Source organism: Desmodus rotundus, chromosome 6 (genome assembly GCF_022682495.2).
Source record: "Desmodus rotundus isolate HL8 chromosome 6, HLdesRot8A.1, whole genome shotgun sequence".
Taxonomy (NCBI): domain Eukaryota; kingdom Metazoa; phylum Chordata; class Mammalia; order Chiroptera; family Phyllostomidae; genus Desmodus; species Desmodus rotundus.
Genome location: NC_071392.1, coordinates 7,197,264 through 7,203,708, shown reverse-complemented (window position 1 = coordinate 7,203,708; position 6,445 = coordinate 7,197,264). Strand labels below are relative to the sequence as shown.

Here is a 6,445-nt window from a genome sequence, read left to right as displayed (position 1 = left end):
TCATTAGGTTCCTCTTACAGGTGAGGTCATATGGTATTTGTCTGTCTTTCACCGCCTGGCTTAGCATAATGCTCTCCAGTTCCATCCATGCCGTCGTGAAAGGTAGAAAGGAAGAGTTCCTTCTTCCTTTCTGCTGTGTAGTATTCCATCCTGTAAAAGTACCAGTTTTTTGATCCACTCATTTACTGATGGGCACTTAGGCTGTTTCCAGCACTTGGTCATTGCAAATTGTGCTGCTATGAGCATTGGGGTGCATAGGTTCTTTTGAACTGTTGTTTCAGGATTTTTAGGGTATAATCCCAGCAGTGGAATCACTGAGTCAAAAGACAGTTCCATTTTTAGTTTTCTGAGGAAATTCCATACTGTTTTCCACAGTGGCTGCACCAGTCTGCATTCCCACAACAGTGCACTAGGGTTCCCTTTTCTCCACATTCTCACCAGCACTTGCTGTTTATTGATTTGGTTATGATGGCCATTCTCACTGGTGTGAAGTGGTATCTCGTTGTGGTTTTAATTTGCATCTCTCTGTACTTGCTTTGGTAGCACATGCACTAAAATTGGGATGATACAGAGAAGATTAGCAAGGCCCCTGCACAAGGATGTCTATTGATTTTAGAGCAAGAGGAAGGGAGAAAGAGAGAAAGAGAGAGAGAGAAAGAGAAACATCTATTGGTTGCCTCCTGTACATGCCCTGACTGGGGATTGAACCCACAAACTAGGTATGTGCCTTGACCAGAAATCAACCCTGCAACCTTTTGGTGTATGGGATGATGCTCCAATCAACGGAGTCACCCAGCCAGGGCTCTTGTTTTCTTTCTATAACAAAGTCCCTTTTATCCATTACCTAATCAACTAGAAATTTAGTAACTCACGATTTTCAAAACAAACAGGTGGTCCAAATATAATAAACATAGCTTCATTGGGAAAATGTTTAAAAGCAATTTTCAGATACTACAATAATAGGGCCATAGACTTGCCACTTAATACCTAAATCGGTGTCTCTCAAAGCAGGTACCCTGGGACAACCAGGTCCCTGAGGCCCCTGTAGCGAGGCCCCCACTTTGCTGAATCTTGGAAACTGTGGCAAACCACTGCCTGCCCCATCTACACACCTGACCCGAGATTGTGAGACACGATTTATAATTCCCAAAGCTCCCTCCAAATTATTCAGTCTCATCTGAATGGCAGAGAGAATTCCACTGCCCTTTGGTTCTTTGGTACAAATGATATGATGCAGCCAACTTTTGTCATAATTATTGGGTCCTCGGAGCTCTCCTCTTTTCTCTCATTCTGGAAAAGTTGGTGGCTTTCGCATATGTAAAAAGGTGGGTTTTTTTTTTATTTTCCAAATGCACTGCGCTGCCTTCAGTGGGTGTGGAAGATGGCCTTCGTGTGGTGCACTGCCCAGTTTTAGGCTATTTAGGGGTTTCTTTCCTGCCAAGTGACTTCAGAATTTAAAGTGAACACCTACTTTTAAAAATCTGTGCCCTAAGCAACACAAATGTCCATCAATGGATGAATGGGGAAACAAAATGTGGTATGTTATTTAAACACAATGGGATAATTATCATTTGGCTTTTAAGAGAAGGGGATTCTGACACTTGCTACAACATGGATGAATTTGAGGGCATCAACCTAAGTGAAATACGTTGGACAAATAAGACAAATATGATCATATGATCCCACCTACTCGAGGTACCTAGAGTAGTCAGGTTCACAGAGACAGGAAGCAGAATGGAGGTGGCCAGGGGCCGGGGGTGGGGGGAGGGGAGGAGTTGCTTAATGGGGACAGAGTTGCAGTTTACAAGACGGAAAGAGTTCTGGAAACGGATGATGACGATGATGATGGTTGTGCAGCAACATGAATATGCCCCTCGCCACTTATGAAACTGGTTAAAACGGTACATTTCTTGTAAGTTACCAAAATTAAAAAAGAAAACCCGTGTCCCATGGATGGGTGCCGCCCCCCAGCTGTGTTCAGGGGATGCTGAATGGCGCAGGCGGACACAGCTCTGCTCCCCCACACAGGCAGCTTGGAGTGTGCAGGCTGTCAAGCAGAGGCCAGGGTTCAGCTGCCTGCAGTCAGCATCCCTGATGTCCTGAACACTTAACAGGGGCCTTTCCCTGGGTCCGTGCTCATTCTTGGCAAAGTGATAATGCTCCTAATTAGCACAGAGACCTGCATCTGGACAGCCTGACAGGCCGGGTCCTTGGTCAGCACAGGGAGGGAGGCTGGAGGGGGGCTGGAGCTGGCCCACCCGGGAGTGGCTGGACAACCAGCCATTAGGAGGCAGGGGCTGCAAGGAAGAGGGGCAGGAGATAGAGAGGCCAAGAGGGGAATGCATTGCTGACAGAAAGGAGATATATTCTAGACCAACTTCTACAGCCAGTGATGGTTTCATGCCACTGCCAGAGCACAGGGCTCTCCGGGTAACCTGAATTCATTCACTGTCCTCTGCTCTCCTCCAGTAAGAACCGGGGAGACGGCAAAAGCATGCCCCTCCCGCTCTCTCTGCTCCTCTCTGATAATTGAGGCCTGCGAGGGCCCTTGCTGGCTGACTTGAGGAAAATCATGGGACCCTGAGAGCTGAAGGTCATCTCCAACAACGTGGCACCCAGCCCTTCCCCTTCTCTTGTGCCAGGCCCTCAAATCTTGGAGACTCTCTCCCCACTGACCCCCATGAAGTAGTTGTGAGTTGAGTAGGGACCCCCAAAGCATCACCCAGAACCTGCAACTGTCGCCTTATTTGGACAAAGGGTCTTTGCAGATGTGATCAAGGATCTGAGATAAGGTCACCCTGCATTACCCAGACAGACCCTCAGCCCAGTGACAAATGTCCAGCTGAGAGTAAGGCAGAGGAGACACAGAGAAGACAGAGATTGGAGGGATGCAGCCACAAACCACAGGACATGTGGAGCCACCAGCAGCCAGAAGGGGCAAGAAGAAGCTCTCTCTAGAGCCCTAGCAGGAGTGCAGCCCTGCAGGCCCCTCGATTTTGGACTCTGATCCCCAGAACTGTGAAAGAATAAGTTCCTATTTTTTAAGCCATTAAATTGTGGTAATGTACTACAGTAGCGCGAGGAAAGTAATACCGATGCCAACGCAAACCCAGCGAGGGAGTCTCCCTCGTTGCTGAATTGTAGCTGGTGGGACTGGCACCTTCTTTTCTCGAGAAAGAGCCATGCCACTGACAGGCAGGAGCTGTGCTTCGTACACAGTCACCCCATGCACATGCCCGCCCCCCCCCGGGGGCCCTGCTGTGGGGCCAGCTGTGAGACAGCAGAGGTCCAAGCTCCTGCATTTCTAAGCCACTTCCTGGGACACAGACGTTGCTGTTGACACAGCACACTTTGGACCCACAAAACTAGGTGGAGATACAGACTTTCAAACAGACGCACGACAAGTAAACATGTTAGCTGGGCTTTGCTGGGAGCCACTGGCCAGCGTTCCGTCCTTACCTGGGCCCCTTCATGCCCCAGCCTTACCTATATTTCACGACTTTTATCACAGTCTTTGTCCTCAGTGTTCACTGCTGTAGCCAGAATGTCATTACTCATGATCTCTGCCCAATAAACTTAGAATCAACATTCACCTTTGCATAAAGGTCTCTGTGCCTCATCTTCCCCACCTGCCGTTAAACAAGGGGCTTGGGCTTGGGTTGCGTGAGTTCCTTCCAGGTCAAACCTTCTTCGAATACAGCATGCTTTCCCCACACACAGGTAGGCGGCCTGAGGGGTGCCAGGGTCTACCTTTGCCTTCGAACACAATCCTTTACTTTCAGCACGGGGCCTTTCTCCTCATTGTGTCCTACATGAAGGGCACACGATGTCCTGATTTTCTGCCACTAAAGGGAAGTGATAGGACACTCCTCTGCTCCTTGCTGCTGTGGTTTCTCTCCAACCAGCGAGGCACACCCCAGTGAGTTGGAAGCTCTCTTCTGAAGATGATTCCCATGGACCAATTATTGCTGAGCCCCCCTGATACATCCTCCATTTTCAGGGGTGTGTGTGTGTGTGTGTGTGTGTGTGTGAATAAATCTCACTGACTGCATCTCTGGGGTCGGCTTGTGCACACAACTGGGTGTGAAGTCTGACTATCCTGAGCATGCAACCGTGATCTGTGCTCCCTTAGCACAAACCAGAGAACGCCCATCCTCTGTAGGTGTCACTCTGTGGGCATGAAGTGACTACTGCCTTTATCAGAATGTCACTCCCATCATAAGTGGTTTTCACAAAAAGCACTTTACTCCCAGGACTGACACCGTAGACTTTTGCAAAGATGCTATGTGAATGTCCCATAGCCCCAGCAGGACAGCCGTTTTCAAGAGTCTCATTTCAGTTCCTCTGAGTTCTTATTGTCTGACCATGCTTCTAGAAGTGGGCACTTGAAAGATTTGGCTTACACTTACACTTACACACACACACATACACACACACCCCTGATACCGGGGGAGCCACTGTCCAGTGGCCCAGATTCCCCAGCTCACGGAAAATGCACTTACCTTCCTCTCAAGGCGAGCGGGTACCTTCTCACTGACCTTCCTTCGAGGGTGAGTCAGAAGGGGACGGTGTTACTGGGAATGGAATTAGGTCGCGTTAAACATGCCCCCAAACAATTTCCATGGGAAATATTTCCACTGGAGAGTTAGCAGAAGCCACATTCCTGCCATTATTCTGGGTCATTTGCTTTACCTTCCACCCTCAACCCTCCTCTCTTTCCTCCCGTTTTGGTCACACCTGTTGGTGATGGAAACACAGACCCTTACAAGACCCCTCTTCGCTATGGGGGCTGGTAGCAGGTTGATAAGCCCCTGGGCAGGAAACCTGTTTGTGGAACCTGGGCCAGAGGCAGGCATGGGACCGGTGTCCCTGCCTGGTACCTCTGACTCCGCATACCTGCTCCATGCTCCACCTCTGCCAGCAGCTTGCTCTGTCTGCTCGGGGCTCCTGCTTCTCTGTCGCTTGGGTTTACACACAGCCCTTTTCAGCCCCCTGACCTTTTCCTTGCTGCATCTTGCTTCACCTCTGATTGCATACTTGCAAATTCTTCCCATGTGTTTCAGATCAAATTCTCAAGAGAAAGAATCTGATCATAAGAGGAGCTTATCTTTCCATGGGGCCACTGGAAAAATGCTGGCCAGCCTCTGATTGGTGCTCCCAGATCATGTGTCCTGGGGCACATGACTCACATTGATCCAGTGAGCTATGGCTCAGGTGTCACAGGGCACAAACCATGGGCAGGCAGCCAAGGGCTGGGGTGAGCAGATTCTCTGTGAAGACAGTTTGGGAAGGACTGGCAATGACCCAGTTTCCAGGGCACATGTTTCCCTTATGTTATTCTAAAATGACTTTAGATAAAAAAGACCAAGGGGTAGATTCGGGTGCCTGGGGGTCATAGCTGTGCAGTATGCACCAGCCCCCTCCTAGTTTCAGTCTTCAAAGGTGAGAAGGGGTGAAGCCAAAGGCATGGAGGATTGAAATTGACGTCGCAAACACCAAACAAGTATGTTCAGAAGCCCCGAAGTGAGCTGGTGCCCTTGCTGAGTCTTAGCCCCACATATCAAAACACGGTCAGGGCGAGCAGGCTGTGGACTCGCTGGGAAGGGCTGGGTGTCCCAGGGCAGGGCAGGCAAGCTCTCAGCTGTGAATGTGTGCTGTGCACTTGGACGCGCATCGGGCACAGCCCGCCACGCTGCGCATCGAGGGTCATGGCACTGTGTGAATTCCATTTGCAGGTCCCCTTTTTAAAAGGCAGGGCTGGCCTCTCTGGCTCTAATGGACAGGGGCAGGCAGATCAAAACCAGAGAGGAGGAGGGGGTGTGCCCGGCGCTGGGAGACTTTGATGGTGTGGGTCAGGCACCTGCTCACTTCCGCTCACTGCCCCACAGCCAGCTCCTTCCCATGTCCCACACTGCTCGCTTCCGCTAAGGATTTCTGTGTCTGAACAGCACAACGTGGCATCGAGAGTGACTTCATTGTAAGAGCAATGCAATAAAGCTTCCGTAAAAAATAAGGAATACCCTGACACCTTCATACCTGGGGATAGGTAAAATTTCCTAGGATACAAAGAAACACTAATCAGAAAATAAATAAATTGGACCTCATCAAAAATAAAAATTTCTGCTCACAAGAGACACCATTGAGAAAATAAAATGAGCCAAAATATGACAGAAATATTCACAACATGTGCATCTAACTTGTACCTAGACTGTATAAAGCACACTTTGGAAAACTAAGTTAAAGACTTGAACAGACACTTTCCAAACATACGAATGGTACGTACCATACAAACGGTACGAACACATGCAGAGTGTTTGACGTCATCACTTGTCAGGACGTGCAAGTCAGAAACCACGAGGTGTTATCAAGTCACAGCCACTCGGCAGCTGACCATACCGAAATCACATCAACTGGACATGGGGGAGTGGGGCTCCCATATACGGCC

At 49.4% G+C, this 6,445-nt stretch overlaps 1 pseudogene; it reads left to right on the top strand.

Annotated features, from left to right (window-relative positions):
• The first annotated feature begins 527 nt into the window (after positions 1-527).
• On the top strand, positions 528-618 carry LOC112307039 (U6 spliceosomal RNA; annotated as a pseudogene).
• The last annotated feature ends 5,827 nt before the right edge of the window (positions 619-6,445 follow it).